Below are 10,646 nucleotides of genomic sequence, written 5' to 3'. Positions count from 1 at the left end.
CCCCTCCCCCATCTTCCCAAACCCCCCTTCTGCTATATGTCTTCTCAGCCAGGCACAAGGCACTTGTGCCAGGACAGTGCCACAGAGGTCCATGCCTTTTGCTCTCTGGGCAGTTTACTCCCGGGTAGGCAGGCTACCTGACCACATCGCCTCCCTGGGCTCTGTGTAGATGACAGAGGGACACTAATGGACTTTTGACAGGCCAGGGCTGATGGGGTCACACCACCCAGAGGCCGTGAGTAACCCCCAGCCATTGGCTGGAAAGCACAACTCAGGAAGAGGTCACATTAAAATGTCATTTTCAGCTCTTCCCCGACAGACTGTTTAGGAAGATGGAGAAAATGAAGGTGGTTCTCGAGCAGGGAAGGAAGTCTGGCTGAATTCTTGCCAGCCGGGCATCAAGACTCCAAGCACAGCTGACCTTTGCTGTGACCCTGCCTGTGAAGACAGAACTCTTTTTAGAAAGAGACTAAGGACAAGCTTAAGTTCTGAGTGCACACGGCCGCCCAGGGTGGCCTCACTCCTTTCCCAGATGTAAATCTGAAATCTGTTGGTCATTTTACAGGCAAGAGCAGGAACTCCATTCACAGTAGGAGACACATCCTACACCCCTGTGCAACCCTGTGCCTGCGGGTGTACCTTATCAGATTGGAATCCTAGCCAAGGTACTAGAGGAGCAATCTTCCCTTCTCATTTACCAAAACAGAGCAGAAAAGACAGTATCTTAGCAACCCTTTGAACAAAGGATCCAGAAGTCACAAAATCATACCAATGGCTCCTGGCTAAGCCACTTCCGCGTGATGATTCTCTCAAGTATGCCACGCCCACACTTATGCGTGTATAGCATCCCTCGCCCAAGCGCCTCTCTTTCTGTTAACCCCTATGCTTGAATCTGTATGAAATCACATCCCCGGAAACTTCAATGCCGCTTCATGCTGACTTACCCTGGAATTCCTTTCTCAAGAGCAGCTAACAACCCTGGTTTATCTGAGTAGAGGGTTCCGAGAACTCCTTGGGCTGCTTTGTGCCCTGTGTCTAGCTTCTGTCCCCACTGACATTGACACACACAGAGCAGCTTGACCCCCACACCAGGGGCCCTGAGACTGTGTTGAGTGCACACATCTCTTTGGATAGTTCATTTTCCTCCTAAACTTGGTGAGCACATAAACATGAGAGCAGGGTAAGATCAAATTTCAGTAGGGCATGGCACCTACCACTCACTGGGGCAGAACGACACATGTGGATGGTGGCCACTACTTGCTATGTGATTTCGTGTGCACCATGCTCTTCTGTCTTCTGGCTGCCATGTTCTTGCCGCCGGCCCACCAAGTGAGAAGAAGAGGTGACAGCTTCTGGTGCTGGGAGAGTGGGAAGAACATCCCTCAGCAACAGTAAAGCCTATCCTTGACACTCTAGAGAATGGGCTTCTTTTGAAGACTTCCTGAGAGTTGGGGAGGTGGCTCAGTGGGTAAACATTTGCTGCACAAGCATGAGGACCTGCGTTCAAATCCCCAGAAGCCATGTAAAAAAAACTGGGTGTGGTGTGAGCAATTGTAACCCCAGAGGAACAGGGATGGGAGGGGGTTGTTACTGGGACTTGCAGATCAACCAGTCTAGTCAAAACCTGGGGGTCTCCAAGGCCTGTGAAAGACACTTATTTAAGAGGATAAGATGAAGAGAGGTAGAGCAGGACACCTGACGCCACTCTGGACTCTGCACACATAACATACATATGGGTGCATGCCATCATAAACACACACACACACACACACACACACACACACACACACAGAGGCTAATCTGAAGTGCCACTTTTTGCCTTGAGGTGCTGACGGTCTGAGCCTCTTATCTCTGTGTGCATTCACACACAGGTGGACATGTTGTGTGGCTGGCTATCCCCTCCGCCTGCCTAAAAAGGCAGATTTATCAAGATATACTTACATGTCATTTGATTGCCCATTAAAGCACACACTTCACCAGCTTTTAGTTCATTAATGGATAAGTGCAGCTGTCACTGTGGGCAATCTTAGAACATCTTCATCACCTCACAGGCAATTCGTCCCCATTACTACTGCACTCCGCCTCTGCGAGCCCAGGGTCTCAGTAGACCTCCGCACTGCAGACACTCAGCAGGGATGGAATCACAGCGCATGACCTCTGTGTCTGCTGTGGCGTACGTCAGCACTTTCCTTACAGAACAGAATAATGTTTTAACCTTGTCTACTACATGCTTGTCTAGTTATCTATCCATGAGGGCAATTGCTTGCAAGTGTGTGTGTGTGTGTGTGTGTGTGTGTGTGTGTGTGTATAAGACAGTCTCTCACTAAACCTGGAGATCATTAGGCTGGCTAGCCAGCAAGTCCCAAAGATCCACCTTATTGACAGAACTTTCTATCCCACCCAATCCCACAGCCATTCAGTCCCAAAGAAACACACAGAGGCCTACATTAATTATAAACTGGTTGGCCTATTAGCTCAGGCTTCCTATTAACTAACTCTTACATCTTACATTAACCCATAATTTTTGTCTGACTTTGTACCTTTTATCAGTGAGGCAGTCTCATCTTGTTTCCTCTGCATCTGGGTGATGACTGCAGACTGAGTCTTTCCTCTTCCCAGAATTCTCCTGTTCTGGTCGTCCTACCTATACTTCCTGCCTGGCTACTGGCCAACCAGCATTTTATTAAACCAATACAAGCGATGAATCTTTACAAGGGTACAAGACCATCGTCCCACAGCACCACCTGTGCTCTGTCTCTCCAGCGTTGGGTGACAGGTGCTTGCCACCATGCTCTGCCTTTTGCAGAGGCCCCGGGGACTCAACTAGGACACTCTTGTTTACACACCAAGCACTTTTACCAACCGAACTCACACCCAGTCCCTCCCTTTGTTTATTTGTTTATATTTTGACTGGTTCCCCAAAGCTCATCTTTGGGGACCTCGCGGTCCCCCTGTCTCAGCCTGTTGAGTGCTGGGATACAAGCGTGCATCACCATGTTGGGCTCAAGAACGTCAGACTCTATCCGGGTTTCTCTGAGCACCCTTCTCCAATATGCCTTAACCTGGCCTGGTTTCTCTGCCCTTGTACTGCCAAGGAGGAAATCCCTGCTAACCTAATTCATGAAGAAGCCATCACTCCTTCAGCCCCTTATCTTGGTGATCTATAGGTCCGGCTAGCCCTTGGCAGGAGCCCCTCAGTCTTGGTCATCTAACCATATTCTTTGCAATCCCTTACCTCTAAGCCCCCCACTGCTCAGCTGTAAAACCCCAGCTATCTCTGTTACATTCCGGCCAAGGTCAGTTCTGTACTCAAGCCTCCTGTCCACCACAACAGTTCCAGCAAAGTCTGCCTTGCTGGGCTAGAGAGAAGTCTCAGTTAGTGAAGCCCTTGCCTTGCAAGCTTGAGGACATGATTTTGGTCCCCAGAATACATGTAAAAAGCCGGGTGCAGTAGCACATGCCTGTAATATGATTGGATGCTAATAACTTGAGAGGCAGATGACCATTGGCTAGCCAGCCTTGCCTATTTGGAGATGTCCCAGGACACTTTCTTGAACAAACAAGAGAGGTACCTGAGGAGTGGCACAGTAGGCAATCTCCTGTTCTTTGCACACACCCACACTGGCACCCATTCAACCCCTCCCCCACATACACAATCTAGCTTGCTGCTTCAGCAGGGTCACCCGCAATGGGACTCTAGAGCCTTTCTCCCTCTGGCTCATAGGAGTTCTGTTGCTGCGCACATACACGCAAGGGTTTCTATGTGGACTTGTGGTTTTGTTTCTCTTGTGTCAAGTACAAGCTAAGGTTTGAGTTTAATTGGTGTCCTGTGTGGGGGTTGGTAGCCTTAGGCCCCGCCTGCATTGAGGTTCATGCAGGCTGGGCTCCCTCAGGACTGGAATAAATCCTGCGGAGAAGCAGACACAGAGTAGCATCAGGCCCCTTGGCTTCCAGCACACCAACCCCTCGCCATCTGTGCAGTCACCATGGCCCTAGTCACACCCACAGGTGGGAGAGGAAGTGGCACTCAGAATGTCCCTTGGGCTTCATACACAAGGCTGGCAAGCTGGTGTGATGTACATGATGCTGGCAAAGTGTCACACGCTATCTGAGTTCACTGAGACGCTGGCTCGAGAAGTGGGGCTGTCCCCTTCATCTCTGTGGCAGAGGAGAAAACAACACAGCAGCCCAAGGGCAAAGACCCTGTGTTATTGAGAGCAGCTAGACGGTGACCCGTTTCCAATAGAGGTCACTGCTGTCTGCCCTACGATATGAAAGTGCCTCCGCTGGGGAGGCAAAGCTGCAGAGTTTGGTAATGGGAGCTCAGCCGCGGAGAGAAAGGTCAATGGGAGACTCCTACTGATGCCTCAACTTCCCCAGACTCTGCCAGATTCGGTAAGATCACGTCTCTCCTGTCATTATTCTTTCATGTGGGAAGCTTCACCTGAAAGGAATGCTCAGCTTTGCCCCGGGCCCTCTATCGGGAACGCCAGCTGACTGCCTCAGTGGGATTTCCGCCGTTTGTTTTTGCAGGATGTTTTGAGCACCCGATGTGATGTTTTGCTGTCTGTCTGTCTGTCTGTCTGAACAGTTCAACCTCCAGCTGAGCTAAGCCTGAGAGTGGAGGTGAGGTTTTCATTTGAGACTGGACCATTCTTTACCAGGAGGAAGAAAGTTCTAGAACTCACCCGGACACAGAAGGAAGAAGATAAGGAGAGACTGGAAGGAGGGAATGGCCTGTGGAGCTGGGTTCCCTGTAGCTGGCAATGACTCGATGTCAGACCTGGAGGAGAAATAAGGGGGGAGGCCCCGCTCCTCAACATGAAGTCTGGCCTGGGACCTAGGGTGGGGACCCTGGAGGTGGGGACATCTGAATAGTGGCAGCAGCTGTTCGGCCTGTCCTTTTCTAATTAAGGCTACAGGAAAGAGCCCTTCCCCATAATTCAGTCACCACGTGCCCTTCGGTGTCACTTTTAATTAAAGTCAAAGCCAGCTGCAGTCAAGATGGTCCCCATCACTGGCACTAAATCAATTCCTCATTTTGAGTCAGAGGCCCCTTGAAAGTGAAGAATGGCAAGGGCAGAAAAGTGAGTCTTTGCGAGAAGCGGCCATGGCCGTGATATTGGCCCCTGCTCCGGGGGGGGGGGGAGATGCATTTCTTCCCTGCCCTTTCTGTATCCTGCCCTCAGCTCAGCCATAGGTCCTCAGGGCAGAGCCAGGCTGTAGGGAGGGGCTCACGCTGAGGCCCTGTGGAAGAAGGATTAGGGGGCAAGGGACTGATGCCTAGGCTACCCATCCCCCTCAGCTGTGCACAGGGCGAGAGAGAAAGGCCAAGCGGTGTTCAAGAACTCACAGCTGTCTCTAGGAGCCCAAGGAGACAGGATGGTGGAGCTCCATGTGGTGCCTTGGATGAGGCCTGCGTGGACACCGGACACTGGTGGAACTGTACTTGGAATTGCGATGGTGTGGAGAGAGTGGAAGCAGCAGTGTTCCAGGTGACAGTCCCACCTTGGTGACATCTGTTAACCGCTGGGCAGTCAGGGGGTGAGAGAGCGAGCAGGTTCTCAAACTACACCTCAGGGTAGCTGAAGTTACAAGTGCCTTGAAACACATTTCTGCAAGTTCACACACTCCCTTGGGTGGGAGAAGCTAGAGGAAACGGATTTCCCTTACCCTCCCTGGAGAGAGGGGGCAACGGACAAGCTAGAGAGGTGAGCGGCTCATCTGCTCCCAAAGCCCTGGGCACCAGCTATGCCACTGGGACTCATGGCTACTGTCGAAGGTTTTTCATGCTCTGTGGCCATTTGTTCGTCTCCCTGCACGGGCATCAAGTCCCCCTCCCCCTGGGGCTGTCAGTTCATGTTCTGTTTGTGCCAAGTGTGGGCTCTCTGCTGCTTCAGTGGTTGCTCCTAGCCTTGGTGTATCTTCAGCAGTGACAGGAGACAGGGATTGCTGTCGTTCTCACTCCATGAACACTGAAAGCGAAGCCCCCATGTGGCCAGGGGTTTCTGAGTCACCCACAGAGTGGGTACCGGCTGGGACTCTGCTCTGATAGGGGCCCAGCCTGAGTGCCTATTGTCATAACTGGAGTTCTTGGTCCCATCCTGACTGAGCATGCTCCTTCTGCAGCTGTCCAGTGTGCCCTCCAGGGACTCGTTATAAAGCTTCTTCCAGGTCACACTCATCATCCTTAAGTCTAAGAGTCCAGGACACAGTGTCTTAGCTCTTCCACTGGGGGCAGATGCCAGCCCTGGTCCAATCAGCAAAGCCAGAGGAACCTGAGATATGAGTGACTGCCCCACCCAGGTCCAGGCTGGGGTAGACGGGTTTTGTGAAGGGAATGAAGGGCAGGATTATTCATGCATTCTTGCTGACTCCTACATCAGGGCTTTCTTGCATGTGTCTGCACAAGTGTGTAGGCACGCACATGTGTGTGTGTGTGTATGTGTGGTATGTGTGCACACACCACATGTGCATGCATCTGTGGAGGCCAGAGGTCAATGCCAGGCGCCTTATTCAATCCCATTTTACCTTATTTTAACTTTGATTATTTACTCATTTATTAATTTTTGGAGGCAGGGTATCTTACTAAACCTGGAGCTCAGATTGAGTTAGGCAGCCTGGCCAAAGCCCCAGGGACCAAAGAAACAGTCCTGGGATTATATATAGGTGCACACTGACACACCCAGCTTTTGTAGGTGCTGAGGTCCAAACTCAGCTCTCCCATCTTGTTTATGGATGGAGTCACCCCCACCCCCACCCCAGGAACATCAGGGAGTGGAGGCAACTCTAGCTGGCCTTTTCTGCTTTAGAGAAGGTCTCAGAAAGGCTAAGACATTAAGCTCCTCAGGAGAACAGCTCTGTCAGCTAAGGGTTGTTATCAGGGTGGTAACAGGGCCACTGGGCCAGCACCATGAAATTCTGATGTTTTGGGCGTAGTTAACAGGGAACAGGCAGTCAGGGGAAAAGTTAGAGGGAAAGCGGTAGCATTCCCACACAGCAGTCAGATTGTAAAATGAGGTAACACTTCACCTCACAGTGGGGGGCGTCTTCTTACTGCCTTGTTATTTTCCCCAGCCAAGGAGAGGAAATAATGGGGGAGGAGGAGGAGAGGACCCGGGACCCAATAGAGAAGCAGCCCAGAGAGCTCATGCTGTCTACCAGCTCTGGAAATGCGTCTTCCCCAACAGGGTGCTTTCTGCTCTTCAGTTTCTGCGGCAATAAATGCCGGTCCTCACTTCTCCTTCTCCCTATTTATGTTCGTTGCCCCCCCAGTGTTCTAGCCTCTATTTGCCTCTGCGAAGAACCTAGACTCCTTGGCAGCCATCCTGAGGCCCTAACTCTAGCTATCAGTTTGGATTATACAGACAAACTCCAGCTGGTCATGGTCACCGCATGCTCCTCATGGGCCTTGGCTGACTTAGCCCTGCAGACGAGCTTCAACCTTGGCTCCTGGACCCGCCCCAAATGGGAGATCTTCCAGGGGCCTGACAGAAAATCAGAGGTGTTTAAGGAGCCACTAGGCAAATATTTAATGCCTATCAAATAATGACCAGAAGGGACAGGTGCAGACACCTGTCGCCCACCCCATCTCAGCTGAGGAATAAGGGCTTTCTTTCTCACTGTCACAATTAGAAGCAACAGTGGGAAGACTTGAACCCAAGTCCAGCTGGCCTCCAGACACAAACTTCACCACCATTAAATCTCCTAAATCCACTTCCTTACCTGCCACAGTCATAGGCTTGGGCGGGACCTGGAAAGGAGACAGCTAATATGACTTATCTAGGTTTTGGCCCTGGGGAAGGTTGGGCTGCCTTTGTTGTGGGTCTTGGGCCAGGTACGATGGGCTTCTCAGGCCACTGGCTGCTCAGCTGTGAGCTCTGGTCAGGTCCCGGTGAGCATTTAAGGGGATATTTTTGTGCTCTTCACTCCTGCCTGCCAACTGTTCAGGCTTCCTAGATCTGCTCTTCCAGGCTCTGCTCCAGTGTTCCGTCTGTTACACGTAGCTCTAAGACAGTCTTAGAGAAGTAAAGAGCTGTCACCTTATGTCCCTGCTGCTGTTTGAGGTACACCCACCTTAACAAGTATATTCATCACAGAACACACATCAAACACACAAATTAAAAACAAAAACACAAAAACACTGAGGGGAACACAATTACTCACTTCCAAGAGATTAGCCAGCGACTGGGAACCGTCCTATAAGGAAGAGGTTCACTGTATCTGCCTGGGGTTGACCTACAAAGTTCCCTACTCTAGGCAGCCCTCACATCAGAACCATGTCTCCCCAATTCTGGAGGCAGGGGTCCGTCATGCAATGCTATCAGGCTTCGGTCCTTCAGCTGTGCCCCCAGCTGCACCCCACTCTGGTGGCTGCTGCTGGCTATGTAGGGACATTATTCCAATCTCTGCCTCCACTGCCCCAAGATCACCTTCCCCCTATGTCTCCATGCCTCCCCTTCCCATCGGCACAGCAGCCAACTGGGCTGGGGGCCACTGTGCCGCAGCAGAACCCCACCGTATTTGTTGACACCAGTAAAGACCCCATTTCTAAAGAAGGTCACCCTTACAGGTGCTGGAGGTTAGGACTTCGGAGCCCTTTAGGGAGGACGGAGCCAATGCCTAACCAGCAAACAGAGCCACCCTGGAGCCCCAGGCTCGCTGAGCACTTCCCAGCTCTTTGTCAAATGCAATTCACATCTTTTCTTTTCCCCTTCTGACAACTGCTCCCTCTGCCAGCCTAGCCTTTGTCTTCTTCACCTTTGGGCTGGGAAGAGAGGCCAGGGTGTGCCTACTCCTGGGTTATGCATTTTGTGGCTTTAGCAGCCAGCATAACCCACCCCTCCTCCCACCCCCAGATACCTGCCAGCCCTTGTCACCTACACCATTCGGGTGTGGCCAGTCACCCCTGCTGGACTGTCTCTATTCTAACTCCAGGAGTCTTTGTGTTTGATGGAGGATATTTTCAGCAAAGCAAAAAATATCTGCGTGAGAAGGAAATTTTAGCATCCCAAAGAAAACTAATAATTGCCCATGGCATCTGTTACTGAGTCTATTTTTGGAAAGGTTTTCTAGTTTGGGGCCCTACCTCGACTGTGGGTGATGGGAAGTGAGGTGGGTTTGCACCTGCAGAACTGAGGCCTTGGCGAGGTTCCAGGTCTGATTTTCTTTATTGGGGCAAGCTGATCTCCAATGTCAAGTTCACTTCTCATTTCCTCAGCTCAGCAGAGAAAGACCATTAAGTCCCGGAAACGGCACAGAGGGTAGGAGCTGGGCACTTGCTGAGAGCGACAGCTGCCTTCAGCTGAAGTGCTAGTGACAGCTGAGCAGACAACACTGGCAGCAAGAGGGGCAGGGACCCAAACCCTTACTGCTGGAAATGAGGGTCACCCCGGCTCCTGGCTTGCACAATTTACCACCAAGGGGAGGTGAGGTCTTTCCTGGGAAGGAAAGTGAGCATGTGCTGTCTGTGTTTCGTTCAGGGCACAAGGGTTGGGCAGAGTGCCACATGAGGGTCTGGCCCTAGGTCAAAGCTTCCTGGGTCTCTGAGGTCCACAGCCTGGCTTCCTTGTGGAATCCATGGGATAAGCTCTGTGACCCATGCTTGAAACACACCCCAGCTCAAAGGGTGGCCAGAGCTGGGCTTTCTCTAGCTCCCCAAGTCGTCTTAAGACAGGTGGGACAAGGGCAAGATTCTCTGTTTATGAGTGGGTCCCTGGAGGTCTGTGCCAGGACGAGATTGCATGATTGATACAGTAGCTCCTGGGCACCCTGCCTGGCAGGGCAAAAGTGGTGTGTCCCCTCCACTCCCACCCCTCAAGCCATACCAGGGCCTCTTCCTGGTCTAGTACCCACTGACTGCTCTGTGCCCTGTGCTCCTGATTCCTCTATTTCCAGGATATATTTAGATGCCTCTGTTAAGGAGGACCCCTGACTCCCTAGAGCTGAACTGTGTGAAGTTTTCCTGAATTGTCCCAGGGTCCAGAGCAGAGCAAGTATTCTTTTTTTTTTAATGGCCTACCAAATCAACTAGGCAGGGCTCAGGAGGGGCTCACAGAGACTGAAGCAGGAAGCATGGGGCCTTCATGGGTCTGCATGAGGTTATATATGTGTATTCATTATGGCTGCACATATGTTATGCTATTATGTGGTATTTTTTGGAACTACTAGTGGTGGGATTGGTTGTGTCTCTGACCCTTTTGGTTGGAGCAAATATTCTTAACCTCGCTGGCACAGAACACCCAGCGACATTCATCAAATGTCGTCAGGCAAGAGGTTTGAACGTCCAGGGGCTGTGGGCATCATTTTTTTTCTTCAGCACTAGCTCTGGCTGGGTGTGGCCAGCTGGGAAAGTGGTGGCTGGGGCTAGTTCTTGCCTTTGTTCTTGCAGGGGATTTTAAAGGGTCCTCAAACCGTGACTATTTCTGACCAGTCTCCCTTCCTTCCCACCCCAGCCTTCTGCAGTCTGCTGTAAGCTGACTGCCTTCCATACCCAGTGGTGGGGCCAGTGATTTACTGAAGCTTTAACAGGTGGTTTCCAGAGTAGGCAAAGGCCCACAAACACCAGCAGATGCCCAGACATTCACATGAGTGCTAGGCTTTGCAGTTGGTTTCTTGGCCCTTTAAGAGCAGAGCCAGGCGCCGGC

The sequence above is a fragment of the Arvicola amphibius genome, chromosome 7 (genome assembly GCF_903992535.2).
Source record: "Arvicola amphibius chromosome 7, mArvAmp1.2, whole genome shotgun sequence".
Classification (NCBI taxonomy): Eukaryota; Metazoa; Chordata; class Mammalia; order Rodentia; family Cricetidae; genus Arvicola; species Arvicola amphibius.
This window is presented reverse-complemented; position numbering follows the sequence as displayed.